Source organism: Myotis brandtii, unplaced genomic scaffold, assembly GCF_000412655.1.
Source record: "Myotis brandtii unplaced genomic scaffold, ASM41265v1 scaffold39, whole genome shotgun sequence".
NCBI classification, from domain to species: domain Eukaryota; kingdom Metazoa; phylum Chordata; class Mammalia; order Chiroptera; family Vespertilionidae; genus Myotis; species Myotis brandtii.
The window spans coordinates 3,376,504-3,393,929 of record NW_005364953.1 but is presented as its reverse complement, the minus strand read 5'-3'; the positions used below and the strand labels follow the sequence as shown (position 1 = coordinate 3,393,929).

Genomic DNA, 17,426 nt, shown 5'->3' with positions numbered 1-17,426 from the left:
CCCCAGACGGCAGGAGGGGAAGGGCCGGGCCGGGGGACCCCCCCCCCAGTGCACAAATTTTTGTGCACCGGGCCCCTAGTTATAATATAAAGGAAATAGACTAAGAATGGGAAATGAAGCAATGAAGATTGGGTTGGGTGGTTAAAGAGGGTGCACAGAGTAAGTGGGTTTTGAAGATTGAATGTGTTTTTGATGAATCTAGAGACAGCAACCCAGCATTTCACTTAAGGATTATGTTGTGAGCCAATATGAAAAAAATTGTACTGGAACAAAAAGGTCAGAAGAGTAGTGAGATCTATTTTGGGATGGGGTACTTGAACTTTATTGTGTGTTGCCTGAATATCATGAATTTATTATTGTGTTGTATATGTATGTGCATAGGCACATGTATGCCGCTTAGATACAAGACAGATTTTGATCTGTCATCTATTCTTTCCTACCCATTCTCATTCCAAAGCGACCAGTTTTAAACCAGAAATTTTCTGCAGTCCTCAGAGAATCTATCTGATTATTCTCTTGCATTAAACTATATTATTCAAAGCAGTCCTAGCGTCTACTCAGTTCATTTTGACCTTAGTCTCTGATCTCAGGGGCCAAATTATACATTGTACTGATTCTTAAGGGAAAGCAAAAAGAAAAGAGAAGGTCACAAATGGGGTAAAATGTGGATCACAGAGATCATTTTTTGATGTGACAACAATTTTACGCTGATAAGATGAAGAGGCCATAAAAGCAGCAGTGCCTATGGTTCTGCAGTTTGAACAGCAAATTGTAGCCGTATTATTGGATGTCCCTCTTGCTCTCCAGTCTCTTTATTCACAAGTCTAAGTTAATTAAACTTGGCTTTCCTAGTTTTTGAATGCCAATTCTAAATGCCTTGGGTGAGAAAATCACAACCTATAAAATCACTCAAAATACACATTCTAAAAGAGTCATCGCAAGTGATAGTGATATTTCCTAACATCCTTTCATCCTAGTATTCCTGCTTATTTCTGTGCTGTTTTTTTCTAATTATTATCTGTTGAGATTAGTGGTTTGCCCTTTGCTTCTTGGCATGGCACATTGTACAAATGCTTCGTGGTAGGGCTTTAATTTGTTCATGATGACATTTTTTCTGCCTTTGCCCATGGGAAAAGTAAAATTGAGTCATTCTTTCTCTGGCCTTATTCAGCTACATATTCTGTCAGTATGATGTTTATCTTAACTTGCCTATTGATGATTACATTGATTGTGTCATATTCTAGTATGCAGCTCTGTGCTTCTGACTTTATAGTTTGTAGGGTTTACTTCCTTTAAAAGGAAGCCCGTGTGAATTTAAAAGTCATAGATCTCCTGATACTAAGGAACAGAACTACCCCTGACATGGGTTATTAGCCAGTGTACTTGATGTAACTGAGAGAAGAAATTATGTGAATGGCTGAATATCTGAAGCTGTCTTATAATGAGCCACATTGTAAACAGGTTCTATTGTAACAGTTCTTACTGAGATTTTATTTTCAATCACTACGAATGAGTACTGGAAAATATAACATTTGGGGAAAGAGAAGTAGGATTAGATCTACCACCTTTAGGTGGATAGCCAGACTACAAACTTCTTTTAATCACTAATTTTTAAAGTATTTTATGGAAGTGAAGTGGAATGATCACATTTTGGATCATTTGTTGATTTTTCATTTTTTTATGTCCTGTTAAACGGAAGTTTTAAGTATGATTCTCAGATTAGTTACCTACTAGCTGTGCCACCTTGGGCCAATTTTGTAACCTCTTAAAGTCTCAGAATTCTTATCTATGGCCACTTCATAGGAGTAATGTGAGGATAAGGGATATAAATGTATAGCATACAGAAAGTGATTTATAAAGGTTAAGTGTATGCATTTGTGAGTGGTTCAGTCGGAGGGAGTTGGTGGACATGATAACAGATTGAGTGTATTCTCTTGTCTTCTACTGGTTAGTATGGTATCAGACAAATTGTATAACAAGGTAAATATATTAGTTTTCTATTGCTGTGTAACAAATGTGCACAAACTTAAGGACTTAAAGCAACATACATTTATTATCTCACAGTAGCTGTGATCGGGAGTATGGGCACACCCAACTGGATTCTCTGCTCAGGGTCCCACCATGCTGAAATTACAAGGACTCATCTGAGGATGCTATTTTGAGTTCATGTGGTTGTTGGCAGAATTCAATTCCTGCAGTTGTAGGACTGATTTTCCCATTTTCTTGCTGGTTTTCAGTCAAGAGTCACTCTCAATTACTAGAGGCTACTCTCCAGTACTTGGCACATGGCCACCACTATAGGCCCACTCGCAGCCATGGCATCTTCTTTAAAGTCAGCATCAGAAGGAGATGGAGAGGAGAGAAAGGATTCTTATATGTATAAGTAAAAGGAACACTAGTAAAAGGAGTCTTATATGTATAAATGTAATTAGGGTAGTTATAGCATATCACCTTTGCCATAATCTATTAGTTAGAAGCAAGTCATAGGTCATTCCTACACTCAAAGGTAGTGGATTATATAAGGCCATGATCATGGGGTACAGTTTAGAGAGTGTATGGGCCACAGTACTCAAAGAGATAATAGATAATTTACTGGCCTAAAACTTATGAGAAATAATACATGGTCTCTTAATAATACTTTAATCTGCCTGATAAGAAGTGATATCAAATGCCTCATTTCTTTTCCTTGAGTGTATAATTTTTGAAACTCATGTTTTGGAAATTATTGCAGTAACATTTTAGTCTAAAAACTATTAGATATACAAATAACACATGATTATATGTTTATTGTAAAAATGAAACAAACCATATAAAAGTATAAATCTGAAGATATCTGTATTCTTCATCCCTAACCTGTTCCAATCCATTCTCCTATCTAGAGGTGCTCAACAATAATAGTTTGACAGGTATGCTGTAATATTTTTAAAACCTAAATTTAGGGATCATGATATATTTGCTATTTTCTGACTTGCCTTTTCCCTTTCCTAACAATTCACCTTAGAGATCTGTCTATGACAGTATATATAGATACGCCTCTGCTACTTGATACTCCTTTAATTGTATGGGCAATTGCCAAAATTTTACTTTTATGAGTAATGCTATGATGAATTTCATGTACATACATATTTGTGCTCCTGTGGAATTATTCTGTAGGAACAGATAGGAATAGCTTCCCTAGAAGTGGAATTTATGAATTGAAGAGTATACACATGTAATATTTTGATAGGAAAATAAACAAGAGATATCTGAAATATATTTACTGCTACATATGTTTGCAGTTCTATCAACAGTGTGTATGTGAGAATGTCCATGCTTTTTCACAGAACAGTCTTTTTCAAAATCAGCAATGTGTTACCTTTAGCAACTCAATAAGGGGAGCAATAGAAGTTGGTGAGAATGGGGATGAATAGGAGTGGGAAAGCACTGGAAACTATGGGCAAGGGAAGTACTCATCTGGCTGGCCACAGAAATTTTAGGAACACTAATAGTTTTTGAAAATGACTTTTAAGACTGCATTATACCAAGAGATGCTATCTCTTGTGATATATAAAATTAGAGTACTCATTCTAATGCAGCCCACATTATGTTCACATACCTACATGTATGGGGAGGGACAGAGAATGAGATTGGCTCATTTAGAGAGTGAACATTTTGGGAGCATAAAAATATCATGGAATGTTGATAATGCATGTTATTAACTCAATAGCTCTAAGAGTTCTTCTTCAAAGCCATTTCTAAATCACCTATGATTACACGATTAGAGACCTCTTAAAATAAGTAAAATAGTTCTATAAACTAGGTTATCTGTCAGAGTACTAAAAAGCCTGCTGAGAGCTATCATGTAAAACTGTCACAATGTGTACCTCCCCAAAGAAATACAATTGCCTTGATAATATATATAGTAATGCCAAGAGATATATTGTAGGGTAGTATTGCTAGAGCTGCATGGTGATTTTTCAGTTTGCTGATTACAAAGCCTACTCAGAATCTCAAGGCTCATTGTGATTTGTTGAGACCTGCATTTCTTGTTCAGTCTTCTAAAAGTAATTATGAATGTTGCAGAAATACTCAATTTTATTCAATTTCTGACAGCTATATTCTGATAACTACTCCCATTTAGTTTCTGTTTTGAATGAGAATATATGAGGAATGTAACAAGCAAATGAACCTTCTTTTTCTGTGCTCTCTGATTTTGCATACATATACTTTCAAATAATTATGTCCACAATCTGTGGATCGATCATGGAAAGTGGTAATCTTGGCTTACTCCAATTGGCTTGATCACCCTGAATTACATGTCCAATACAGAAGTTATAGACACACTACACTGCCAAAGCTAAAAGTTGCTGATTACAGGACAGCACTAATGAATGTTTTGCAAATTTTGAAGATTTTTTTACAAAGCCAATTTTTAAACAAATGATTAAGCAAAATGTATGCTATTTCTTTTGTATTGATTTTTAGAGAGAAGGGAAGGAAGGAGTGAAGGATAGAAACCTCAGTGTGAGAGAGAAACATTGATCAGCTATCTCCTGCATACCTTCTACTGGGTATCAAGCCCACAACCCGGGCATGTGTCCTGACTAGGAATCTATCCAACAATCTTTTGGTGCATGGGGTGATGCCTAACTAACTGAGCCACATCAGTCAGGGCCAAGATGTATATTATTTCTTAAGTTTAGGAATAATCATTCCACATATATTCTAATTTCCTAAAATATGTTCTAGTGAAGCCCTAATTTTGTACTATGCACTAAAAAAGAGAAACAGTTAATGTATTTACAAAGTGCTGCATGCCAGATCCAGCTCTTGGTAATTGATGATGCATATCAGCCTATTAAAGGCTCTGAGAAGTCCTATAATAAAGAAACCTGTTCTGATGTGTTTAACACAAAGTTCTGCAAATTTATTTGTATTGAGACCCCCCTTTTTTTTCTTAAAACACTCACTAACATTTCCACACATTAGGAAATGCTGATTTAAGATATATTATTACTAGGATTAGCACGATTTAGCTGGAAAATATTTATTTCAGCATTTACCATGCTAGATTTATGCCGTTTCTTTTGATTAATCTGATGACAACTTTAATTCCTTTAAAAAATACAAATATGTCTCAAAATATTAAAATGACTTATTTAGCTGGCAAATTGATGACTGCTTTTGTTTATAAAACTCATCATAAAAGGCCTATGAATTAAGGTTGTTGAATTAACCATGCAAGGGGGCAGAATAGGATTCTGTATAACCACACCCCTCATTTCAAAAGATTATTTGATTCGTGTTTAGTAAAAAATGTGACCCTTAGAAGATGGCATTTGATAAACTCACATCTTTGAATTAATTTGCTTTTCCTGTTATCATTGTAGACTTTGCCTGTGAAAGATAATCTAGGGCCACCTCAGGAATTAGATAAAAAAAGGACTGCTGGGGCACCTTCATCCAAGTGATGTACTGATAACTGTGATTGAAAATGGTGGTCAACTTTAAACAAAACAAAATAAAAAAGGAAATCACTGTCAGATGGAAGTGTAGCTTTGGAAGCTGAACCCTTGTAAATTGTATTGACGGGGAACCTGCACCTGAGCCTTGGTGAATCACTTCCCTTGGATTATATTTAATGACAATTATAAATATCCTTGTTCTTTATACTTTATTGTATGGCCTTTTTTTTGGGTGGTTCAGCTCAGAAAGTCAAGTTTATTGGAAAATAAATTTTCAGTGTTTCATATATTGTCTTTAGAGTAACAGTGGTCACCACCTGCCGCTTGACACCCACTGATGTCATTTTTCTTCCCAATCAAAAGAATCAGGTCAGCAATTTCCAAGCAGGATGAAAGTACTAAAGGTTACTTTTTCCCCTGCACTATGTCATGGGCAAGGCTTACAACTAGTACAATCTAGGCATATACTAGTATCTTCCTAACCTCCCTTCAACTACCCCACTCCAGCCGGGAAGAAAAAAAATATTTATACAGTTGTCACACAGCCTGAAATTCCATATTACCCTCTCTTTTGGGTCTGAATAAACGCAATATATTTTCTTTGAAGACTACATTTTGGCCAAGTGTTTATTTGTGCAAAACTTCTAAGCCTTTACCAGTATATCTGTTCTCTGTCTGTACTGTTCTCCTACCCTCTTTCCCTCATCCACTCACTCATCTCCCTCCCAACCTACCAGACTTTTGTGCAGCTTTGAGATCTAAATCTAGATGCCATGTTTTCCAGGATGCTTCCCCTGTGTCCTCACCTTGTCATTATTTTTAAAAATGTATGTCCCGCCCTAACCAGTTTGGCTCAGTGGATAGAGCGTTGGCCTGTGGACTGAAGGGTCCCAGGTTCGGTTCCGGTCAAGGGCATGTACCTTGGTTGCGGGCATATCCCCAGTAGGGGGTGTGCAGGAGGCAGCTGATCAATGTTTCTCTATCACTGATGTTTCTAACTATCCCTCTCCCTTCCTCTCTGTAAAAAATCAATAAAATATATTTAAAAAAATATATGTCCCCATGTTTTATATTTTAAAACAATACAAAATATAATTTTTAGAATAATTAAAGGTGTTTCTTTTATGTTTAACTCCCACTGCCCCCCCCCCAAGAATTCCATGGCTCCTCAGCTCTAATGGGCCTACTAGTCACCTGGAGTGCTTATGATACATGTAGATTTCTAGACCACAGTCCCTGAGAGATTCTTTATTACATGGCCTGTGATGGGTTCATGTAGCTGCACTTTTAACAAACTATGTAGGTGAGTTTGATGCAGGTGTCTGTGGACCTCATTTTTAGAAACATTGTGTTTTCGGAAGTGATAAGCAGAAAGAATGTAATATAAATATATTAAAATAAACACTATCCGCATCAAGCCAATTGTAGATACTTTCCTAGAAATATAACACCAAATGCAGATCATTTGTTTTGAAGGACCAGGTAAACATATTTTTATTCATGTTTACCAAAGTTCCACAGTCAGTGACATATAATATTTCAACATGAAATATTAGTTCTGTGCAAGGGCCTGTGGTTAAAAGCCTTAGCTATCATTAGCTATTGGAGCATATATAGTCTTTTACTGGAAGCACTCAAAACATAGTATAAAATGATTAACCTTTCCCTCCACCACTACCACCCCATTCAACCACACAGTACATCAAGACTGAGAGACTGCTGCTGGGAGCACCAAAGAGAATGTTATAGAAAGGGAACTTTCTCTTAATAATCCAGTGTAGGTCTATAGACTGTTTCCCATGCATTTACTAGTATAAGATTGAGAATAAGTTGGATCAGGATGTGTCCACTTGCCTTGCAACCAATTCTCAATTCAAACAGAATTGAGTAATTAGATACATTGGAAAGGATAACCTAGAATACACTTTTACAGTAGTTTGTGTACTAGAAATAGCAAAGTATTTCTATTCGTATGTCCTTGAAAATTGCTTTCTACTTGGCTGGAAGATCCAGTGTCATAAACTCTAGATACAGCAGTAAAGGAGATGCTTTGCTTATGTCTAAGTAAAGATTCCACAGAGCACTGAACTAGAGAGAGATTGTCTGTTACATAAACTGCATCTCGAGAGAAAGGTAAAGAAAGACAATGCGGCTCCCCTGTGAACAGAACCAGAGAGCCAGGAAGTTGATAAAGTTCTTCACTTCACTCTGGCTGCTAATGGTAATGAATCATTGAGTGCATTTGTCCATTGCATTCCTCTGGCATCCCAGGAGGAGAGGAATGTAAAGCTAAAACCTCAAGGAAGTTAAACAAAAACACAACGTGAAGAAGACATACTAAGGCAAATAGGCACCTCAGTGAGGGGAGTTGCTGACGAGTTTGAAAAGCTCTGCTGAGATCTGCATCATGACTTGTATGGATTTATAAAGAAGAAATAGAATCAACTTTGGATCCCTCCTTTAAAACATAACCAATTTTTACTAAAAAACAAAATGCTCAACCATATCTGATTTTCCTCCAGTAGACTTCTGCAGAGTTTTATGAAATATGTGAAAAATAAATTGGTTAGCTCCCACCTGGGTTCATGCATTGTTCAAATTAGCTGAAGAACCACTAAGGAGGAGTGAAGTGAGGAACAGATTTCTGAGATGGGGGAGGTTGTGTTGGTGGTAGGAGGAGTGGAGAGGCAACAGGAATCGGCTGTAGTTAATACACTCCTAGGCTCTGAATGAAGTGGTAAGCAGCACACTTATTAGACTTCCAGTCTAACTGAACATGTTGCAATTAGCAGTAAGAACAAGGGGTTCCAGATGAATAGAATGCTGGGCAAAGCTGCTCATGGAGTTAATGAACTTGGAATGGGTCTAGAAAAGTGAGACATAATGCATCTTGGGTAAAAACATATCTCATTTCAAGAGTGAAATAATGCATAATGGGAACAAGTATTATTTATTTATTGCAGGGAATAGAAACACTGTTTGCTATCTAATTCTGTTATGGCCAGTATGAGTACCTAGTACATGATCACTTCTTGTTACTACTTGCATTTGACCTTGGATAAGGCAAAACCAACATCCTGAATAACAGCATTTGAGGCTTCCACTGTTAAAGGTATGTTCATGCTTGATGAAAGGACCTGAGGTTTAAAAGGAGAGGTGGGACTATGCAGGCAATTAGCATCATTGGATCCAAGGGAACCTGAATAGAATGACTGGCAGCAATAATGTCAAGTAATTCTATGTAGTTTGCTGAACTCAAGGAAAAAAAACTATTTGGTTCCTTCTTTCAGGAATATAATTTCCTAGTATTCTGACCTTCAGACAAGAAGCCCTTGGTAATTAGCCTGAAAATGAAACCAATGGGCCATGGACTGAATTGTGCACCTAGATATTCTTATGTTGAAGTTCGTGCCCCGATGTGATGGTATTTGGGGATGGAACCTTTGGAAGGTAATTAGATTTAAATGAGAGTGGGACCCTCATCATGGTATTGGTGATGTTATGAGATACCAGAATGCTTGCTCTCCTTCTCTCTCTTATGTGAGGACACAGCTAGAAGGTGGCTATCCATAAGCCATGAAGAGAGCCCTCACCAGAACTCAACCATGGTGACACTCTTATCTCGGATCTCCAATTTCCAGAACTGTGAGAAAATAAATTCCTGTAGTCTAAGACACCTCATCTATGGTATTTTGTTAGGGCTGCCTGAGTTGACTAAGACACAGTGTAGTTGTCATTCAACTTCCAACTTGGTTTCCTTTTCAAAAATAGAGCATCAGCAAAGGAATAAGCTTATCTGTTTTTCCAGTCATGTAGCAGAATCCTGAGGATTATCTCAGGCCTCAGGGGTTTGCATTCATTCATTTATTGATTTCCAAATATTTATTAAGCACAGACTTTGCATTAGAAGGTACATGGGACATTGGGTCATGGTAATGTGAAATTCTGGGCAGTAGACTGAGAACTTGGAAATCACAAGAGGTGATGAAGAAATATCAGAAGAGACCTGGAAAACTAAGGGGGAGTAAAGGTAAAAATACCTACGTGTTTTTTGTCTACACCCAGCTCTGATAACACTATAAGTGGGAGATTAAATACTGCAAATTTTATAATATTTCTAGGGAACCAAATTGACTTTCTGTAGGCCAACTGTTCAATGGCAAATATAACTTGCTATTGGAAAATGGACCACAAATAAGTCAGTTGACAGTAATTATGCATTAGAGATAAAGTTATTCAGTATATTCTTAATAGGTCCTGGAGACTTTGTTTACAGACCTTTGGGAGTTTATATAATCCCCAGCAGGGCCTCTGTTTCCATCAAAATAAAACTGGCATCATATATCTTCCTGTTTGGTAAGTAGACCATGGTTTCAGAGCATGAGGTGATCAAGACATAGTAGTTCTGACCAGAGGTAACAGGACCAGTAGGTGGCATGTTGATTCCTTATCTATCGAATCATCTCCAAATTCATTCCTTTTTTTGATTGTTCTCAGAAAGAGGCAGCCAGATTACTCACCCGCTAGCCAAGATGGGTCACAACCTATGCTAGGCATGCAGAGCTTTTGAGAAGCCCCAGGTTAGCAGGAATGCTGCAGAAGCAATTGTACAAGATTGGGCTGAGTTTTGCCAACTCTTCCCTAATAACAGGGAACACATGTTGTGTACCGAGGAAGTCTTTTTGCCTTTGCAGGAGTCCTTGCTTTCATTTAAAGAATACAAGCTCCCTAAATAGTGTAGCTGGGTTTAGTTTTAGTTTAAATTCTATAGCTTATCTGTTTGCTCCCCTGTTTTCCTTTTCTTTCTTAAACCAAAAGGACAAAAGTGTGTGCTTTCCATTGAGGCAGAAAGACATGGGAAAAATACTTTCTCCACCCAACTGAGAGTAATGTTTAGAGACAGCCAACTATTATCTGACTATTTTTTGTTGTCTTGTCATTTTACCAAAAGTATCTAGTTACATGGAAAGGTTGTACTCTTCTGAGCCCTCAGGTACAAACTCTCTAGAAGTAATTTTAGGCATGGAAGTACCTTATCCATGGTGACTATGTACCTATTTTGATCAACAACAAAAAAGTAAGTCACCTTCAAATGAACATAGTGAATCTTAATCTAACTTCATTCCCATTCTGCTTAGAGAAATTTAACTGAAATTTATAATAAAATGGCATAATAACTTTGCTGTAACATATCAATGCCTAGCTAAAATTAGTGTGTGTGTGTGTGTGTGTGTGTGCGTATGTGTGTGTATGTGTGTGTATGTGTGTGTATGTATCTCTTCAGGTATTTTTTAGCTCTTTTAAAAATAAAATTCCTTTAGTATTGAACACCTAGAGTTTCAATTGAGGTAGTAAAGTAGGCAGTTGGCTACTGATTAGCATATATTTTAAGCATGAACTGATTAACCTAAGGAGAAGAGATCAACAGCTTTTTGGAACATGCAGCATTTCAGAGATGTTGTGCCGTGCCCATTGGCAGCTTTGTGTGGAGTTTAAACCCCTCTTCTTTACCTTTTGCACATTTGTCTGCAAATGTGCACTCAAGGAGTTAGTCTTAATAAATGTCTGAATTTTTCCCATGTTTCTACCATGTTTATTACTAAGTCACTTTGCAAAATGAATAGTTAATGCTCAGAGTTGGGTGATGGTTAATCTAGAAACTTAACAAATAGTTTATAATCTTATTATGCCCTTGAAATATTCTAAATGAAGCAGATAGTTTTGAGGCTCTCCTAAGAGAGTTTAGTTGATGGGAGTACCAAAAGCCTTTATAAAAGCAGCTTTTTCCTGTAAGGGAATCTCATGCCATAAGTTGCAATGACATTATTATCACAAGGTTATTGTGTAGCACCTTGCATTTATCTAATGGTAGACATACGGGGAAAGAAGTATATTTTAAAATAGTGTCTGGTGGTTGATAGTATTATCTTCATTTGAAAGATGGAAGAACAGAGGTCCAGAGAGGTCAACCCACATGTCCAACTTATAAGAAGTCATTGCCATGGATTGAATTCTCAAGGTTCCAATCCTGTACTGTATCCACTCCTGTCACTCAGCTGTGAAGCCATCAAGATTTACTATAGGCAGAACTAAAAACTGCAGGACCTCCTTCACTTGTGATGTATCAGAGAGATAAGGGCCAATCACTTGACACAATAGATTGAGGCTGATTGCATGTGAAGGACATGGGCTAGACTAGATGATTTAAAAGGACTTTTTTTTTTTTTTTGGTCCATGCCTAAAATGACCATTGAAGCCCTTCACTTAGGGAAAAAAAAGACACTGTAAAGATGTTTCATTAATTTCCTGTTCTGCCCTAGCAGGTTTGGTTCAGTGGATAGAGAATTGGCCTGCAGAACAAAGGGTCCCGGGTTCAATTCCAGTTAAGGGCACTTATCTTGGTTACAGGCTCCTCCCTGACCCAGGCCCTGCTTGGGGCTCATGCAGGAGGCAACCAATCGATGTGTTTCTCTCACATTGATGTTTCTCTCTGTCTTTCCCTCTCTCTTCCACACTCATTAAAAATCAATGGAAAAATATCTTTGGGTGAAGATTAACAAAAACAAAATTAAAAATAATTTCCCAGTCCTGAATTTTGTAGCCTTTTTATGTCTAGCTGGTAAAGATTGTCATTGGATGAACAGAGCTGATGATGTCACTCTGTCTAATCCACCATACTCCATCACCCTTGTACACTGAGTAACTCCACTTTCTGTCCCTGGTCTTTTCTGAACACATGCAGAAAAACATGCATAAACACTGACTTGGCTTTTCTGTATGAAACCTTTTTAACATAACAGAAAAGAGCAGAAAATAAAACATTTATATGCCCACGACCAATATTAAATCTCTGTTAACATCTTGCCACATTAGTTTCATAGTGCTCTTTCTTTTTAAAGAAACAAAAGACCTGTGTAAAGCTCCACCCCCCATTTTCTTCCCAGAGTTAACCACTCTTCTGAAATTGGATTTGGTTTGTATCCTTTCATGTATAGTTTCATGAGTTTACTATGTAAGTACCCATCACTAAAATTTACTAAAATGGGTTTTGCCCCTAAAATTTGCATAAATATTATATATGTTTTGTCAATTAATTTTTTTCAAGCAGCATTGTTTCTAGATTTGTCCATGTTGATACAAATAGATCTAAACAATTTGTTGCTGTGGAATATTTCATTGCTTAAATAAACCAAACTTTAACTATTCATTTCCTCTCCTGATGGACATTATAATTTAAAAATTTTTATTTTTTAAATATATTTTTGTAGACATTTTAGAGAGAGGAAGGAAGAGGAAGAGAGAGAGAAGCATCTATGTGAGAGTGGAACATTGATCAGCTGTCTCCTGCATCCCCCCCACAGGGGATCAAGCCTGCAACCTGGGCATGCGCCGCAACTGGGAATCGAACTTCAACCTTTCAGTGCTGGGGGCCATGCCCAAGCAACTGAGCCAGGGCTTAACTAATTCTTTTTACCACCATGAACAAGGCTTCAATAAACTTCCTTAAACTTGTAGCATGGAATTCATTTACAATATTTTTCTGGTTAAATATAATTGAGTTTTCACCTTCAAATTTAGTAGATATACAGGTTGCCTTCCAAAGTGATAGTATCTGCTTTCACTCCTATCAGAGACATATAGCTATTCCTGTTTCCTTATATTCTCACCAACATTTAATGTTATTAGACTTCCTAAGTTTTCTAGTCTAATAGATGATATACAATCTTATTACTGGTGGGGTTCAATATCTTTTCATAGTTACTGGTCATTGGACTCTCTTCCTTTGTGAATTGCCTCACTTAGTTCTTTTCCTATTTTTCCTTTGAACAGGTTATGTTTTTCTAATTGATACTGATCTTTTGTTAGTTATATATTTTGAAAATATCTCCTTTCAGTCTGTGGCTTATTTTCTCACTTTATTTGTGGTTTTCCAATCTTTTCTTTTTTTAATTTTCTTTTTTTTAGATCAGTTTTTTCAATTACAGTTGACATAAAATATTACATTAGTTTCAGGTGTACACCCCAGTGATTAGACACTATATAACTTACTAAGATTCATCCACCTATATCTCATACCTATCTGATGCTATACTTAGTTATTAGAATACTATAGGCCCGGTGCATGAAATTCATGCATGGAGAGGGGAATGTCCCTCAGCCTGGCCTGCACCCTCTCCAATCTGGGACCCCTCGGAGGTTGTCCGACTCCCTCTCACAATCCAGGACCGCTGGCTCCTAACCGCTCACCTGTCTGCCTGCCTGATTGTCCCTAACTCCTCTGCCTGCCTGCCTGATCACCCTACCTGCTCCCTTACTGGCCTGATCACCCCTAACCACCTCTGCCTCGCCCCACACCTGGGACCCAGGTTTCTTTCCTCTGGCCAGTCTCAGGCACCCAGGACCTGGGCTTCCCTCCCTCTGGCCAGCCGCAGGCACCCAGGACCCAGGCCAGCTTCGCCCAGGCCAGCCGCAGCCAAAGGTGCCTGGGACCGCAGGGTGGGCAACTTGTCCCTCTCCTGGGCCGCAGCTGCAGGCACTGCATCTGGGACTGCGGGGCAGGTGGCTTGTCCCTCTCCTGGGCCACAGGCGTAGGCACTGGCACCCAGGACCGTGGGGTGGGTGGCTAGTCCCTCTCCTGGGCTTCAGCCTGGCTGGTCCCCATTCCTCTCCCCCCAGCTCATTTGTGCCTGGCTGGTCCCCATTCCTCTCTCCCTAGTGTTGTGTGTCTGAGCAGTTCCAGTGTGAGGGTGTGAAGGCGTGATGATCATTTGCATATTAGCTCTTTATTATATACGATTATTGACTCTATTCCCTGTGCTGCATTTTACATCCCAAATGTTCTCTGTATCATGAGCCTGTTTCATTCTGCTTGTATTTTAGATTCAATTGTTTACAGATATATATTTATTGCAATTTTATTGTTCATATATTTTTATCATTTTTCTTCTTTGCTTTAAAGCAGACCCTTTAACATTTTGTATAATACTGGTTTGGTGGTGATAAACTCCTTTAGCTTTTTCTTGTCTGTGAAGCTCTTTATATGTCCTTTGATTCTAAGTGATAGCTTTGTTGCATAGGGTAATCTTGGTTCTAGTTCCTTGCTTTTCATCATTTTGAATATTTCATGCCAGTCACTTCTGGCTTGTAATGTTTTTGTTGAGAAATCAACGGACAGTCTTAGGGGAGCTCCCTTGTAGGTAACTACCTTTCTCCTGCTGCTTTTAAAATGCTCTGTCTTTAACCTTTGCCATTTTAATTATGAGGTGTCTTGATTTGGGCCATTTTGGGCTCATCTTTATGTGTTTCCTGGACTTGTATGTGTATTTCTTAACCAAGTTAGAAAAGTTTTCCGTCATTATTATTTCAAATAGACTTTCAATCGCTTGCTCTTCCTCTTCTCCTTCCAGCACCCCATGATGCGACTATTGGTATGCTTGAAGTTGTCCCAGAGGCTCCTTACACTATCCTCACTTTTTTTAGATTCTTTTTTCTTTTTGCTGTTCTGATTGGGTGTTTTGTGTTTCCTTGTATTCCAAATTGCAGATTTGATTCTCGGTTTCATCTACTCGACTGTTGACTCCTTGTAAATTATTCTTCATTTCAGTTAGTGTGTCTTTTATTTCTGACTGGTTCTTTCTTATGGTTTTCATGTATTTTTTTGTGCTGTGGAAATTCTCAATAGTTCATTGAGCATCACTATAACCAGTGTTTTGTATTCTGCATCTAGTAGATTGCTTGTCTCCATTTTGTTTAGTTGTTTTTCTGGAGTTTTGTTCTGTTCTTTCATTTGGGACCTTTTTCCTTGTCTCCTCATTTTGGCAGCCACCCTGTGTTTGTTTCTATGTATCAGATAGAGCTCTATGTCTCCCAAGCTTCATGGAGTGAACTTACATAGCAGGTGTTCTGCAGGGTCCAGTGGCAAAGCCTCCCTGTTTACCCGAGCAAGGAACTTCAGATGTGCACTTGCCTCCCAACCTGAAGTTCCCTGTGTACACCCTCCTATTGTAATTGAGTCTTAATTGCTGTTGACACATCAATGGGAGGGATTTACCCCCAGGCTGATTAGCCGTAAGGACTGGCTATGACCACTGTGGAGTATCAGCTGTGCAGGAGCCCACGCCACAGAGCAGTGATTACTTCAGTGGGACTATGGTTCCCCCTGAGTCCTTCCCTTGAATGTGTCACTTTTGCAGGTGGTTGGGTGGTGTTTTGACGTGTTCTGAAACTGTCCATTGGGTGTTACGGCTCTGAGGCCTCAAGGGAGGTGCAGGTCTAGGTTAGCCAATGCCTGTGTTCTGCCTGGGGCCTCCTGGCATAAGCAACAAAGAGATCTGCAGATGGCTGCTACTTGTGCTGTGTTTGGAGGTGCCCAGAGGAGGCCAAGCTGTGAACCAAGGATAGCTGCTGCTAGTGCCAGGCCTGGGGCAACTTAGCAAAAGTTACTGGGCATGCTGAGGCCAGATGCTTCTGGTTTGAGAGATTTTAGGAAAATCTGAAGCATGAGCCAAGACAGGCCATTTCTATGGAAAAGCCACTGGAAACAATTTGGTGGGCCAGCAATTTGGGTGGGGCATGGTCTAGGGAATCACCAGGGTGGGGCAAACAGTGTTAGCCAGTTTGATGGAGTCTCAGATATAGAGCCCACCTGCTGACTCTATGGGGGAAGGGCTCATCAAAGACACACTGGCCTCTGCCAGCACTTTTGTCTGGGACAAAACTGCCTCTCCAGCTTTCACCCTGATGCCAGATAATTCAGTTTCTCCCTCTGTGTCCCTGGGGCTTTTCAACTGCTGCTCCAGTGCTGGAACTCAGAGGGAGTGAGTTGGAGTAAGTCCTTGCACTGGCCCTTTCAGAGGAAGTACTAGGTCTTCAGCAGCTTCCATCTCATTCAGCCTCAATCCCTTCTGGTTTTTACAGCCAGAAGTTATGAGGACTTCTATTCCTGGCACTGGAATCCTGGGCCGGGATAGGGAGAGGGGCTGTGGTGAGTTTGGGACCTCTCGTTCCTCAGGGGGGACCTCTGCAGCCAAGATATACCTCCCAATTTTTATCCACCACATGTGGGTGTGAGATCAGCTTGTTCTTGATGTGGCTTCTTCTATCCTTAGTTGTAGGACTTCCATTTTATAGATTTCAGGAGGTTCTGAATGATGATTTTTCTGTAGTTTGGTTGTAATTTTAATGTGGTGGTGGAAGGAAGTAAATGCCACATTTACCTATGCCACCATCTTGACCCAAAGCTAATTTTATGTTCCAAATGGAGCACAAATGATGGAAAAACTTTATACCTTATTAATAGACAAAGTCAGCTATTGTAAATACAGTTGTTTTTATCTTTCTTCCATATTAACTTCCAAATTTATTAAAAATCCAGCCCAAAATTCTATAAAGATCACTGAATCTCTATGATTAGAGAGCAAAATAAGATTACTTTTGGATTGTATTGATATGGTGTGCATTTATTTCTTTTCCTTTTGGTCTTTCTGCTTCAGCACAAAGCTAATTGCTTATGCATTTACCAGGCCCATCTGCCCAGTTGAAGGAAGAATCTCTAGCTAGAGAACTGCTCTTTTCACAAGTTTGATGAGCTGGTATGCCTGGGGGACATGTCTGAAGTCTCTCTACTGATGTTTTGTCCTGTTTGATTTCATTTTCTTTAAGTGTGAGCAATGTATTTTCTGTTTGTGAATAAGACCAAGGAACATACTTTTTCAATACCCATCTGTAAAATAAATATTTGGCAATGCATTTTTGGTTTTTTATTGATTTTTTATAGAGAAAGAGAAACATTGATTTGTTGTTAGACTTATTTGCACATTCATTGGTTGATTTTTGTATGTGTCCTGACCCTGGATCGAACCCACAACCTTGGTATATTGGGACAATACTCTAACCAACTGATATACCCAGCCAGGGCCACGGTTTTTTTCTTTACCCCTAACTTGGCAGCAGTTAACATCTATCTTAGCAGTTTGCAAATGT

General features: G+C 38.8%; 1 protein-coding gene and 1 long non-coding RNA gene across 5 annotated transcripts in view; one reads left to right on the top strand and one right to left on the bottom strand.

Annotated features, from left to right (window-relative positions):
• The window catches only part of TENM1 (teneurin transmembrane protein 1), a 913,380-nt gene that overhangs the window by 398,924 nt on the left and 497,030 nt on the right, over positions 1 to 17,426 (top strand). The gene's annotated exons all lie outside the window — the stretch shown is intronic.
• LOC106727221 overlaps positions 14,815 to 17,426 on the bottom strand; it is a 17,476-nt gene continuing 14,864 nt past the window's right edge. Inside the window, exon 3 of the long non-coding RNA XR_001363393.1 lies at positions 14,815 to 14,838. This is a non-coding gene — a long non-coding RNA (uncharacterized LOC106727221). The remainder of the gene's footprint in view (positions 14,839 to 17,426) is intronic.